The 15,284-nt window shown below is 41.6% G+C and overlaps 1 protein-coding gene across 2 annotated transcripts in view; it reads right to left on the reverse strand.

Annotated features, from left to right (window-relative positions):
* The window catches only part of LRRC3B (leucine rich repeat containing 3B), a 46,822-nt gene extending 45,325 nt beyond the window's left edge, over window positions 1-1,497 (reverse strand). The window contains exon 1 of one of the 2 annotated variants that reach the window (XM_032707655.1): window positions 1,354-1,497. The gene's annotated coding sequence lies outside the window, so the exon portion shown is untranslated. Of the gene's footprint in view, window positions 1-603; window positions 623-1,353 lie in introns of those variants that run through there. The other variant, XM_032707646.1, reaches the window with a different exon arrangement.
* Between the last annotated feature and the right edge of the window lie 13,787 nt (window positions 1,498-15,284).

Raw genomic sequence — 15,284 nt, forward strand, 5'->3', positions numbered from 1 at the left:
TTGAGAAGAGCACTAAATGTTGTTTGCCTGGTTTTCATTCTGAGTCTTTAAGTAGAAGGTTTATTTATGCTTTTCAAGTTATTTGGCTGTTTTTATTCTGTAATCACACCATTTCTGCTATCTAGGGACAATCAGAAAGACTGGGTGATAACCTGCAGCCTGAATCACTTTGACATTTTCTAACAGGCACTCTAAAATCTTCTAATTTTTGAAGGCAGAAGCCAAAAAGGAAAGAAGGATTCTCATTGGCACATCTGAGGCATTTTCCAAATTTTTGGCAAGGGAAATTCTGGATGTGTAGCTCGCCAGAAAGCCGAGAGAAGAGCCCGCGGTTCCCACAGACACCGAGTACCAAACACCCGGTTGTTACAAGCGATCCTGACATTTCTGTCCGGGCTTTAAGGTCGCTGCCGTGCTCCGCTCGGGGCGCCGGGACGGCAGCGGGACCCCCGTCCGCCGGTCCCCGCGCGGGGCCGGGGGGCAACACACCCCCCGCCACGGCTGCGCCCCGGAGGGCGGCACTCGCCCCCCGGGGAAGCCCCAGCGCCACCCGCTACGGTCCCGCCCGGTGCCTCGCCGTGCAGCGGGGGCGACGCAGCTCACCTGGGCGCAGCAGGCACCGCCGCTGCCCCCGCAGCCCGGCTGCCCCCGCTGCTGCCATTTGTTGCTTGCGTTCGGTGGGAGATGCCCCCTCCTCCCCATCGCAGCCACAGCCGCCTGATCCGTAGCAACTGGTCTTGGTAGATCTCAAAGTGGAAAAATCCTACGGCAACACACACGGCGTCTTCCCACCCCTCCCCACCTCCACCGCCCCCTTCCCCGCCAGCTCCGCTTCGCGCTCCGGCCGCCGCCCGCACGCTGATCGGCGCGACCGACCTCCGGCAGCGCGCCCCGCACACGGCCGGGGGGCAGCGGCCAGGCGCCCTGGGAGCGGAGATATATGAGAGGGCGCTTTATTTTCCTCTCGCCTTTCTGATGCCGCTCCGGTACGGGACCGGGGGCCACGGGTCTCAAATCGCTCGTTTGCTCCCAAGCGAGGGGGTGTCAGCCCCCTTCCCGCAACCTCCGCCTCTTGATTCCCTCCCCATCCCCCGCTGCCTCGGCGGAGCTCCGACTCCATCAGCCCCCAGCACTCACAGACATCCGAGGTTCGCCAGCACGGGCAGGGGGAGAGAGTATCTCCCCTGGCCCTCGCCGATCAGTGCCAGGCAAGGCGGCACGGCACGGCGTGGCACGGCGGTAGCCCCTCGGCGGCAGCACCGCTGCTCGCCTTCCCCCCCCCGCTCCCTTCCCGTGGAGTTTCTTCCCGGCGCTGCCGTCCCCCCAGCGCGGCCGCGGGGCCCCGCAACTCACATCGCGGCGCGGCGCCTTCCCGCAAAACTTCCCGGCTATTGCCCCCGGCTGCTCCGCCCGGCTCCGCTCCGCTCGGCGCAACAGGCAGCGCAGCCTCACCTGGCGCGGGGCCGCCGCGCCATGGGAGCGACGGGCGGAGCCTGCGGGCGGCGCGGCCGGGGCGGCGGGGCCCGGGCACGGCCACCGCCCGCCCTGCCCTGCTGCCTCCGCCGGGCGGCTGTGCTGCCGCGCCGCCGCTCCCTCCTGCCCCTCCGCTGCGGCTGCGGGTACGGAGGCAGGCGGGCAGGGAGGGAGGAGAGAGCGGGGCGGGGAGGGAGCGAGGCAAGAGACCTCCCTCTCGCTCCCACGGCACAGCGGGGAGGTGCTGGCCGGGGCGGGCGATGCTGCCCGTCCCTCACTGGGGCTGACGGAGGGCTCTCACCCTCCAGCTCCGCGGGCAGAGTCGGGGCCGCCCGGTGGAGGCCAGTGCGCGGGCACAAGCGCTCTCTCCCGCGGGGTGCCGAGGGGCAGAGAGCCCTGCCTACCGGGAGCGCCGCAGCGGGCGCGGGGTGCCTTAAGAGGGTGCTTCTGCTCCCCCCAGTGCCCGCCAGGTTCCCCAGCAAAATACGAATAAGGTTAATTGTTTTGCCAATCTGAATGAACAGCTGTCATTGCCAGTGTATAATACTTTATTCGGCAGACTTGTATATTGTAGCACAGTTCACCTACAATAGCTGAACTTACTCTGCGCCGAACCTCACCAACTTTTTGCCTTGATCCAGTTATGCAGACCCTGCTTTGGGTTTACCACGGTTCTTGCCGGAGCGACTCAGTTCTCTGAGAGGTGCTGCTGTGTTGCAGCAATTGCGTGGACTGTCAAAACACAGACTTGAAAGAACATCACCAGCTGATTCCCTCTCTCACTCAAACGTGCATTCTCTGTTGTGCACTTTTCTATTCTGGCTCTGCAAAGTAAACTTTCTATGCATCTCATGCAGCAAACAATTTTGTTGCCTGTCTCCAGGTGAAATCACCTGGGTAGATGGGTTTTAGAAAGATCCATTTTTGCTTGGTAGCTGGTTTGCTTTAAGGTGAAAGCTGCCTAAGATGCTGCATGGAACAGAAAATTAATTGACTTGGATCTCCTCTGTTTGGGTTTTTTTGTTGTTATTTTTTTGGTTGGTTGGTATTTGGTTTGGTTTTTTGGGGCGTTGTTTGTTTAGGGTTTTTTTGCCTCCAACTATACAAAGTGGTTTATCTCCATATAGGCCATTGTTAAAAAGAAACTCTTAAGTCAGAAGGACCTGTACTATGGCCACATACAGGTGGTCTTTGGAAGGGGGGGGAGGAAAACTTGAAACTAATACATTGCTAAATACCATTTTCCATCTGTGAGTCTCTACACAAGTAAATATTTACCTTCCTGAGTAATATGTCTGAATGATATTAGCAAGATAATGTAGGAACAGGCCTTTGTGTTATGTCAAAACCTGCTCTTTTTGCTCCTAAGAATTATTGCAAATTGATTTATGAACACTTTCATCTATGCCTGTCGTTTTACATTCTTATTAGTGTACGAGGAAATAAAAAATGCAAAGAAACTTGATAAAAATCACTTTCATCGGTTCCTTACACGTTTCTCTCGCTGACTGACTCAACCCAGCTTTGAAGACATAATCAGTTAAAAAACAAAAGCATAGTACATGAGCATGCATTTCTACGTGCAGTGTGTTGGATTGTGTCAAAAAGCCAGTGAAGACAGACAGAAGAAGCCATGACTGAACTACCAGCCTTGTATCATTTGCAATGGGAAACGATTTTCAGGCTTTGTGAGCTTTACTCCTTTAGCTGAAACTGACTCAGATTCGTTTTAATACAGTGGAAAAGTATTAATCATTGCTGAAAACCCAAATCCAAAATCTAATATGCAGGAGCCCTTTCTTACAATTCAGTTTGTGCTCATATTTATACTGTTCAGTATATAGGTATCTGAGAACTGGGTATAGCACCCAGAATGGATGCACTTGGTTGCTCATCCCTGCAATACACCATATGACAGGCATTGCAAATCTCCTTGGAACAACTTACTACTCTTAAGTATTTTTTAATGAAAAAAAAATTAGCAGATCTGATTTTCATTTGGCTCAACAGTAAAACAAACAAACAAACAAAAAACCAACAAACAAACAGAACAACAATAACAACAACCAAACAAACAAAAAAGAGATTAAATAAAAATGTGGTAATTTCACTTAAAATTGAACCTCTAGTTGTAGTTTGTGGAGTGAACATAGTTAACATAGTTAACTATTATAGCAATGAGACAACTGAGCTTGCATAACTTAATTTACCGCATTAGCCAATGATGTTATTCATCGTATTGATTTGAGTGTGATTGTTTATGTCAAGGGAAAAAGAACCTCACAAAAAGATAGAAATACTTATTTTTGTTGTTGAAATTGCACCTTATTTTGTGTTTTTAGACCAGCTGCACATGAGTAGCTGGTTTGCAGGCTTGTATTCAAAGACTCACTCCTGAGAGCAGCTAAACGTCTACAGCTTCAGCTGAAATTAATGGGTGTTCAGTATATCTCTGAAACAGATAGAAAGTACTTTTTCTGGAGGAAAATTACTGTAAAGGGATGCACAGCTACTTGCTGTTAAAAATGTCACAGATTTTTAAGAACTGAAATATTGCTGATGTCATGATTGTTGTGTGCAGTAGAAAGACTATATTATTATTCCAGGTGGAAGAATCTTAGGTCCTAGAACAAACCCACTAGCAGATTCGCTGACTAGCTTACTGGCATCTCATGTCCCTTTTACATAAGTAGAAGTGAAAGGATTAGTCCTCTATTAGGAAGGAGTATTAGTTTAAAGGATAAGGAGAAGGTAATTTGATTGTCCCCAGATAAGAAAAAAAATGCTAATACTTGCTGACTTCTACACATAGTTATTAAAATTAGGGAGCATAAAATAACAGGGGATACCAGATAGTTCTTCAGTTTCTCTCATAAAATAATTTTGATAAGTGTTTATAAATATTTAGGACCCAGTAGTACTAACCTTTACACTAATATTTTTTTCCTAATGCAAAAAACTCTACATAATTCAGTGAGTTTGTGAGTAAGGATTATTCATACTAATAAGACATTACAAGTTTAGATCCTTAAAATTTATAAACATTAACAAAATATTTCAATTGATTAAAGAATCATCTGGTACTCTCTATTCCTTTAGTCTTCCCAGATATTAAAAGCTTTGTACAAAAATCAGCGAAGAATGCCACTTTCACTGCTCAGATAAATTGAGTGACCTCCTCTTTATCCATTGACTAATATTCGTTTTACTAGACGATCAATTCTCTTCATAGCCAACAATGGTATGAAATTAATATTCTAGATGTAGGTACATTAAAAAACTAAATCTCACAACGGTCTTACTTATAGTGGCATGTGCTTAGGAGTTTAAAGGGAATATTGTATTCACGGGCCAGATTGTGATTTTTATGTAGAGAACAGTGCAAAGGCATGTCAGCAGTGCATTCTTCTTGGGATTACTCCATACTCCAAGGAAGGACACATGCAGGTCTCAGAGCAGTAGTCTGTGTTGAGCCACAAGAAAAGCAAAAAGCACTAAATTTTTCATCCTGGGAATACTAAAAGCAGCACAAACCACAGTGTTCACACTACAGCCACATTCCTAAATTGGATATCTGATTCTGCTCTCTCTCTAGCCTGGATGGTACCAGCAGTCTTTATGCTCCTCTCAGCCCATAGGTACTGCTACTGCATGTAGAGGTGATGAGATTTTGCCCTGAGAAGATTAATAATAAATAAAAGTCATCTTTGGGGAGGGCCAGTACAAATCCTTTGTGTCTCCTAATCTTGCTTAAGCCCTGTGCTGGCAACACACAGACCATCTTGATTTATGAACACTGCTACTCTCACAAGGCTTTGAGGACTGGACATTAAACACTCTCTTCAAGAAGCACCACTAGTTTCTATGTTCCTGTATTTGGCAGATTCTATCACTTTGAAAGGTCTGTCTGATCTTGCACATAGTCCCTTTTCTACGTAGCAAAGAGATGAACTGAATTATAGAGGAGAATTTCTGTTTTAAATAACAGAAGGTCCTGGTGTTTTAGTCTTCTCACAGAATAGCATGCATTTCTGGGATACTTAAGTATTGGAAAAAGAACCAGAGAATAAATATATTTAATCCTGGTCAAAACTGGTTGGTGGAAGTTAGGTCTTGTAAGATATATTTGTTGTGGAATTTTTGGTTATTTCGAAGATTTATGTAAAAGATTACAGGTCTGCATAAAAAAAGCAGATGCATTGATAGAACGTACTTGGATTTCTGCAAAGCAGTTAACTTAATGCCACATGACATTTTGATTTCAAGTCTTGCATTACATGGAATTAACAGGTCACCTATTGCGAGGATTAAGAAGTGTCTCACTGACAAATTTCAAAATGTAGCCTTTTAATGGAGAGATTTCATTCAATGTGGGGAGTTTCCCCAGCAGAATCGGAAACAGTCTTCACCTAATACTGTTTTATATTATTTTCAGCAATCCGGGCCATGAGATAAAATCTTTGCTTTAAAGGCTTACATATGGCGCAATTTTAGCATGGTAAATAAAGGAGATATATTACTTCTGCAGTGATTTGATTTGCCTGAATGATCACTGTCCAACAAGGAGCACACTAAATCCATTTTACTACAGTCCAAAATTGTAGGAATGCACACTGTGTCAGAGAGCAGAGACTTGTGGAATGATAAAAAGTCATTACCCTAATCATCCCTACCATGAGGTCTCAGTACATTGCTATGGAAAGGATTCAGCACAGTCCTTGCATGTTTCCAAAATATCGAGCACATTTCTGGTGCCTGCACTTTAAAGAAGATGAGAAAATATTGGAGAAAATCCAAATATTTTGCATGTCTAGTACAAGTCTTGAGATGGGAGGCTTAAATAGCTGGACATATTCCACTTAAAAGCTTGAAAGGACACATGGAATAGTTAACAGAGGTGAGCTTTTCCACTTTTGCTGACAAAAGCATAACTAAATCCAGTGACTGGAAGTTTAAGGTTAGATGTAATCAACCTTGAAATCATATGCAATTTCCTAGCAGTAAAGGTAATTAAACTCTGGAAGAGCTTACGAAGGGAGGTGGTGCACTTACCATTGCTCTATCTTGTCCTAAAAAATGGCTGTCTTTCCTAGATACAGCTTTACTTCAGCTTCTGGGAGAACTTCTAATGTACAGAGCAGACTCAGGGAGAGAAGGAGGGTCACATCAGGCTAGATCCCCTGGTGATCCCTCTAGCCCTGCATCCATTAGAACAATGCGACTGTGCAACTTCTTCCATTATGGCTGAAACAGGATGGCTTGAATTGCACCTTGTACACTCAGACATTTTCAGGTTGGCATTAGGTTAATAAGTATAATCAAATCTCATCCTTGAGAGCTCCAGTTGGCTGCCTACAGCAGAGAGGAAGAATCTCTTTTTCACTCCTCTAAGAGATATTTGGCCTCATATATTCTGCAGCAGAACTTTTTCTCTTCCTTTGAACCTATTATTTATCTTGCTGTAACCAGGAAGAGAACGAAGCGACACAAAACATTATCTTAGACATCTGATGCTTGAGTTTGAATTAAGCCCAGGCCATGAACAGTAGAGATTTTAATAGCTCAGATTAGCAAGGATGCCATTATTTTGCATGGATTTTTTCTGTGGTTGTCTGTGCATGTCATGCCTAGTAAGCTCTCAAGTATCGGAGGTGCTCAGGTACTCCTTTAGACACATAACAGTTTCATTTTTTTAAGGACTAAAATACTATGGGCTAATGAAAGGAGTTGTCTCAGCCTTGATGTACGAGTACAAAATTTAATAGCCACCTATGTGCAGAACAGACTAGATGTTCTGATGATCTCTCTTGGCCTTAAATTTGTGAGGAAATATAAAACTTGTACATAACAACAGCCTTTACTTTTCAAGGGCTCCCAGGAACGCACATGGTTACACCAGGAGTCACAAGCACCAAACAGTCTCCAGTACCGCTGGTCAGAGAGAGACAAGCTCACTGAGAATTCAAAAACCAAGCATCTCCCACCAAAATTTAAAAATACATCTGCACAAAATATTGCCAATTTCTTGCAGATCTTTGTCTTGCATGCATCAGAAGAACTTCGCAGCTGCTGCCATCAGTAGTCCCTTCCTGCCAGAACTACCGGAGAGAAAGACAGCTTGGTCATGGAAAAGCCCTATTCAAAGCAGGTTTCTGCAGACTTCCAGTCCTAACCTATGAGATGTTCAATCTTCACGACAGATGAGGATGCTCAGTATGCCTGCATGAGAACTTGGATATTTAATACCTTCTCTGGCAAAACATTTATAACCACACCATTGCGTTTCGGGGTAGTTGCAAGGTGCAAGTGGCTCCATCCAGGAAAACCATTACCGAATAAATATAAATTAGCTGGTTTTCTGTGTAGACTGACATAATTAGTGATAACTTATTATTAACTTCTTACACAGAGAGTTATGGATTTCACTCAGACTGATGAAACAAGATAGAAAACACATGTACATGTATCATGTACATGTATCATACCAGTATAGACATCTCTACAACTTAATGCCACTGAATAATATACTTATAAAATAAGTGTTGTATTAATCACTAATAAGTGTGATGAATAGTGTGACACTGCAAAATATTTATAAACAAAGAGAACCACCATGGTATTACAGATCCCCAAAACATTTGCATCTGGAAGCCTACAAAATCACAGGAGATATAGCTTCATATAATGCTTATCATCACAGAAAGTGGATAATTTTTTTTGCTGCAGGGTAGGAGAAAAGGACACATTATAGTCTCAGCTCATCAAGATATTTGTCTCAGATTTATCACAGGTTTCTCTTAAACTACAGTTTTATTTAAGAAATGGGCTTGTGTCTTTTAGTATATGGACAGACTGCAAACGATGTTTTCCAAGCAAATCCTCTATTGCATAATCTTTGCTATCATTTTTAATAGCCAGAAGGAAAAAAGAAGTTTCCATAAACAATCATTGTTTATGATGGGGCATTTACAAAACAAGCAGCACTATCACAGAGTCAGTTTTCAGGGTGTCTGGGCAGAAAATGAAAAACTTTGGAGGATTTATTATCTTCCTAAAACAGAAAAAAAATGAAAAACTTTGGAGGATTTATTATCTTCCTAAAACAGAAAAAAAAGATTTTTAAAATGTAGTCCAGCAACAACTAACAATAACATAACAGGTATTCATTTCAGCCATCTGAGACATGCACATTTGAGACATTGTTCAGAAGATATTGAAGATATTACTTACCTTGTGTAGAATAACATGATAACTTATAAAACTTGATTGCTCTGGAAGAATTCCCATGGTACCAAGGATCTGCTATCTTGAGTCTTTTAGAATAATCAGCTTGATTGATTGATTTCAGGTTGAATTTTTTAAATTGTGTCTATTATTGTTATGTAGAAAACTGTTATCCAAATTCACTGGAATATTGTGCATATTTACTGAATGTGCATATTTTGCCATACATTCTCGTGGTATTTTTCATTAATAGAAACAGAAGCATGATGTGCCCCAAAAAAACTACCAACCTAAGACCCTAATCCTGCAGGTGTTTACATATCTACTCAATATTATGCACCAAGAGTACTGACATTGACTTCAACTGAGCCTTTTAAAGGTTTTAAAGTGAACTGTGTGTCTAAGTCTTCTGTTGAGTGACACTTTTAACAATACCTACAGACACATTGAGAGAACAAAATATATAGGTTAAATGATACCTCATGCTTAGGCACCTAGATAAAACGGGAAGGTATATGCAATTTACTTTCAAAGTAAATCTTGCTCACAAGGTGAAAAGTGCTACATAAAAGCAGTTATTACTATAAGATCGCTATTGTTTTTCTGCAGCCAGCGTGTTGAAAAAAAAACCACTTTTGTCTTCCCTGAAATTGTCTTGCAAGACAATTACATTATGGTGTAACAACAGGTGTGTTATGTTATAGAAAAATATGTTATGGTGTAATAACAGGTATTACAGGGGAAATTACACGATCTGTAGCAACATATATGTAGATGTTCTATGTATGAAGATTTTCTTCTCTTCTCAGCTATCAGACATCCCTTGTTACTACTCTTTGTTGTGGAACATCAGAGAGGATCAAGATTGAAATCCTAAGAAGATGTGCACTTCCCCCCGCTGCCCTCTCCCCCACCCCAGGTAAATTAAACTCTGAAAAGAAGCTGATGGAGATTTAACATAGTTTGTGATTCTTATAATTACTTTTACTTTTCACCAGTCTCCTTTTTTTGAGAATTCCACAGAAGACAGTCCCATGCGCACTTCCCACTGTATTAAGTTTTGCCGGTACAACTGGGATGGAGAAGCACCATAAAAGAACCAGAGCTCAGGAGCAAATGACAAGCATGAACACTGTCTTTCTGTTTTTTTAGGAAGTGGGACAAGCATGACTTTCTGCAAAGAAGCCAAGTAAGGGATTTTTTGTTACAGGTCACCAATTTTAGGCAAATTGCCAAAACTGAAGTTACTGACTCTTGATAGATAACAGAGAGATCTGGAAGAACAATGGTAAAAAAAAGTTCAAGTAAGCACATATTTGAAGCATAATTGCTCATTTCTTCTGGTTGTCAATAAGATCAGACATTTCTGCTCTTGTTTAACTAGGCAAGTAAACAAATCCTGACTAGCCCTCTGTTCTGTTGAAAGGCACTAAAGGCTGCCATCCAGATTGTTTAACCCAAATGAACATTAGATCCCACTTAAAATCAGTGGTCTGCCAAGAATTCTTTCAGGCTCAGTGAAGTATCTGATGGTATTAGTCATACTGATCATTAGTCAGAGGGGAATAATTGCCCCAGATGCCCAACAGGCCAGAGAAAATGCCCCATGGTAGCAGGGTTTTCTGGTTGCAGGGAATGAGTTTTCTCCCTCCCTGAAAAACAGCTGGAGCTTAGAACCTCTTTATTTTCCTATTATATTTTTAAGGGAGTCAATTATCCTGTGGCATATTCATTTAAATTAATTTAAATTGTAAATAAGTAAACAGGATTAGACCAAGGATTTGGCCTGACTCTTGTCAGCTTGGGGTAAACAGTGAGACAAGCTCCCCAAATACTACTACTGTCAGCTAACAACTTGATTCACTAAGAGAACAGTCTTGTGATGATAGTCATACTAAAAGTGCCTAAAATCATTAGAATTAATTTTAAAGTGGTCTCTAGGAAGCAGCTGGACAGGGACTTACAGGAAGATAATGAGAGAGAAAGAGAGAGAAAGAGAAGTGAGGACGTTAAAATGGACTGGTTAATAAAATATGAATGCAGACAAAGCTTTGCAGCTGAGATTCTACACTAGCATTTAAAAATAGCCATACATATTATTCTGTTGCTGAACCTATATCACTTTAAGTCTTTTGGAAACATATTAAAATTACTCGAAGAGGGACCATTTTCAAAAGCTCCCTGGAGTTATGAATGATAATTAAAAAGAGTTTCATTTTAAATCCTTCTGTCTAGTTCGACAGTATTATCTGCTTACAGACAACTCTCAGAAGGCAAAGTCATGGCCTTCATCTGGCAAAAGTATTGTCCAGTGATGATGCATTTTCTTGGGCTTACAGTAACATCAAATCTTATATATGGATGTTACACTGACAGGACAAAATCATCAACTACCTCATTGTTTTTAGTAATGAGACATTTCTGATACAGCATTATTCATCTAAAATCAAGGATTGACCCATTTCAAAAGTCAAGGAGAACAGGAAAGAGTCAGCTGTACTTCAATTTTCCATTTTAGGACAAATATTCTGTAGATCGTACAGAAACATTATGAAAATATGTGTTAAAATGAATTTGAGGGAGATGAGTGGTTGGAAAGATTTAGATGGAAAGATCTCTGTGTATATATGAGTTCAGAAAATCATGATCTCGGAAATAAGATGATTCGGTAAAAAAGCAGGGTGGGAAGAAATTCTTTAATTAATCTGGAACAGGATACTGAAAAAAACCCCAAAAAACAAAAAGAGAACTGAATTTGAAGTTCTTATTAGTCATCAGTGAGTCAAGACGTGTATCTGTATCTGACCTACAAAGAAACAGATTCTTTAAGCACCATACTGCTGTTCCCTGTTGGGCATGCTAAACTGTGCTACACTTTAGAACAGCATCTGCCCTGGTGCAGGGGGAGGCCTGTGCAAGTTTCTTCCATTTAAGCCTTCAAGACAGAACTGAAGTGAGATCTTTATCTTTTCTTCACTCTTAAGTACTGATTTACATCCTGTTCCTTGTTTCCTGTCCCTCTCGTTTATGTGCAAGAAGAGGTTGGGCAGCACTTCCTAAATGCACTGAGGAATCTCCTCATAGAGAGGTTGTGTGTGCAAATATTGTGCATGCTTTTGAGAGTGAGTCAAAATATGGCCCCTGTTACCACAGAACAGTAATGAAACAACATGTTTATTCTTATGAGGGGTGCACAGGCCCTTCCATGCTTCTTACAGTTTGGTTTGAATTGTTGTTTGCATTATGAGCCTATCAGTTCAGGGGTTTAACAGGGCCAAGCAGCTCTGCTTCAGGCTACTATTTGGCACACAACACCACCAGTACAAGACTAATAGTTTATTTCGACAGTTTAATAAAATTCAATAGCTCAACTGTTGCCCAGCTCAAAGACAAGCAAAAATGCATGTGGAGGTTTTTGGATTTTAGAAACTGTATTCAGACTGCACAAGGCATCTTTGCGTTTAAAGCTAACTACACAAAAAGATGAGTTCCTAATTTGAGGTAATTGCCTTGCCAAATTAGGCAAGAAACTTAATACAACATTGGCTGACATACTAGTAGGTAAAAATTATGTTCAGAGATAGCATAGTGAACAGTTGAAATTCAATGGAATTTGATTTTAAATATCTGTTGATGACTTAATAACAACCTGAGTCATCTGACATGGTGGGCTAAAACGTTGAATTGCAGTCTGTGCTCCTTTGTAAGGTGTTTTGAGATGTGTCAAAGAACGTTTCACACCTAAGTACGCATAATTATTATTTGTGGAGGTCAATAAAAGCTAAGTCGATCCCAGAAACTGGAATGGTTTATTCATACAAAACCTGGTATTTTATGGGTCTAGAGTACTACGTATTCGTAGGGAGGTTTACATATTCATCAGGGGGTCGGCCTATTACAATTGGGGGTTTTACAGAGATGAGGTAAAGAGGAAAACCCAGGTTTACAAATTTTGGGGTCTTAACACTTACACCATAGGGGAAAACCCACTTTATCTCAGGGGAATTACATGGGGGGAACAGGTAACACAAAAGGAGAGATAAAACACAATAGGTCTTCTGCAGATGCTTGACAACATCAGAGTATGGTCTCTCTGGCTTGGGCAGGGCACTCCACACCGGTGATGTCCCATTTACTTCCTAAACTGATATTTTTTCCCCAACTCTTGTAGCCCACGGCCTTTTGCTGAGACCACTCAAATTCCTTTCTGCAGATATATGAATTCGTGCTGTAATGTCTTACATGACATGAAGCCCAAAAAGGCTGCTGAAAGAGAGTGACTCTGCAACACTTTAACAAGGATTTGACTATTTCTCCTACAGGTTAGAGACTCCTCATATTTAACACACAATGCGTTCTGCTCTCTGTGGACGAGTTATGAACGTGTTACATAGATACTCTCAAAAACACTTATAGGCTGATTGTTAATATCGGTTTTGTATATCCCATCTTTTCAAAACCTACCTTTCAGTATAATCAGCACAAATGAGGAAACACTTGGAACCACCTGTGAAAACCTCAGTCTTTTTTGGCCCTGTTAAAAGAGATGTTGGGATAGTCCACGATCTTTCCCTCTAAGTGAACACAGGATAAGGAATAGCTATTCCACATCTGTAAAAAGTCATGGGACTTTTGATCATATGAGAGAAGAGGACTAGCTAGGAAACGAAAATAAGTCTGTAGTGCAGAAGAGGTACTTTGAAGAAATCTTTAATTTTCATGCTGTCCAGGATGAAAACAGAGCTTGGCCGTCATTTGAAGCTGTTCTGGGATATGTCACAATGAACAGAGATTAGCTGTTATATTCAGCATTTGTTTTGGTATCCTCAATATCCTATAAAATTCTGATCTTTATCAAATTGGGCTAGAAGGACAAACAAGCCAATAAATCTATTTTTATTATGATTATGTTATACAAGTCAGGGATTAAATAAATGTTAAATATAATGCGTGGGAATACTAGCTCATCATCTTCCAACCATAAGGGTAGGTATTAAGAAGTAGTCTGTAGTATGGAACTGTTGTTCAAAAAGATTATTTTTCTTAAAATTATAGCAAGTAGAATAGCCATTTTTTATTAGTCATTAGTGCCACCCATCACCATGAGTACTTAGTCCATTTCTTACACAGAACAGCTATTGAAAATGCATTGTTGGCTTTAACCTAGTATGCCCTAAATGATTTGGGATTTGGGAAATGCCCTGTACTTTCGTGTCCTAGGGCCACTGGGGAGACCAGCAGAGATTCATAAAGGGAGATGCTGGCTGAAATCCTCTGTAGCAGGTTTAGATCTTGCTCTTGGCCATGAGCTTTGTTATTGTTTAAGGTGTCCTGCTCTGTGTTCACGCTCCATCTTGCAGTTAGGGCAGGGTAGGCTGTAGGATGTACATTCGTGTGTGCCTTTCTTCTATTCTTACCCCATGAATTTTTATTACTGGTGCTGGGATAGATGCTTTGACCTATTTTTGAAACTGGACATGTAGAGTTATATTTTGAAAATGTGAATGTAAATAATAACCATGTATGATTAGGAGAAAGAATGAGTACCACAGAATTAAATACCCAAGCGTTGCTATTTATTATACTCCTTGCCTCTGTCCTCAGTGATGTCTGCTAAATCACCTGGCAGGAGACCTATGCTGTGGAGAACTGCTCTGGCATGTGGGCAGCTGTATGGCAAGGTGCCTGACACCGAAGAAATTGATCTCTCCTTGCTACTAACTGCATCCACAAACTGGTCTCATCTCAGGGGTGGAAGGAACAGACTCAATTCCAAAATCTGAACTGGCAGAAGCCTGTAATCTAGCAACAAACGACCATAGTCAACATTATACCAGGGGTATTAGTGACAGAGACACAACTCTCCAGTTTTGGCTGGGCCACTATCCTAGTTGATATGTTTCTTCACAGGTGAGGACATGTCCTGTCTGAATCAGGCAGATGCAGGTGGCCTGACTTCATCTTTGCACCTTTCTTTACGCTTTTCTCCACAATGACGTGTTGTGGGTAAGGTTCTGTAAGACAGTATTACTAGTTAAAAGTAGCACCATAAGCAGAACAGATCCTGGGATATCTGCTGCAGAATGAGCAGTTCTAAACAAACTTTTTATGTTCATAGCAGAGAAGAAAGAGGACTTCAAAAATTTTAGTCACTGAATATTGGAATCTCTTTTGTAAAGACTAATCATGTCATACTATAGCACAAACCTTCCTTGGAAATGCTGCTGAGAAGACACGTAAGAATGGCTGCATCTCTCTGCATACTATTGCAGTAGCTGCATACAAAAGCATAAACACAGTTCAGCTTGCATATTTACAGCATTCAAATTCACTGACCTTGCATTTCTAGGGAAAAAAAAAAAGAGAGAGAAAAAAAATTGCAGGGCTTCCAATATTTCAAAATCACTATTTTCTAATGGTGACATAACTGTGATATTTTGCACCGATACAAGGCAAGTTGCCTGATAGTATCCTAGGCTATGCTGTACAGAAGAGAGGTATAATCATCCCTAACATTGGTGGCTGCCACCATTCTGTATGTTCAGTTCTATTATTGCATAAATTGTTTGATTTAATTAATGCAATAT

The sequence above is a fragment of the Chiroxiphia lanceolata genome, chromosome 1, assembly GCF_009829145.1.
Source record: "Chiroxiphia lanceolata isolate bChiLan1 chromosome 1, bChiLan1.pri, whole genome shotgun sequence".
Taxonomy (NCBI): Eukaryota; Metazoa; Chordata; class Aves; order Passeriformes; family Pipridae; genus Chiroxiphia; species Chiroxiphia lanceolata.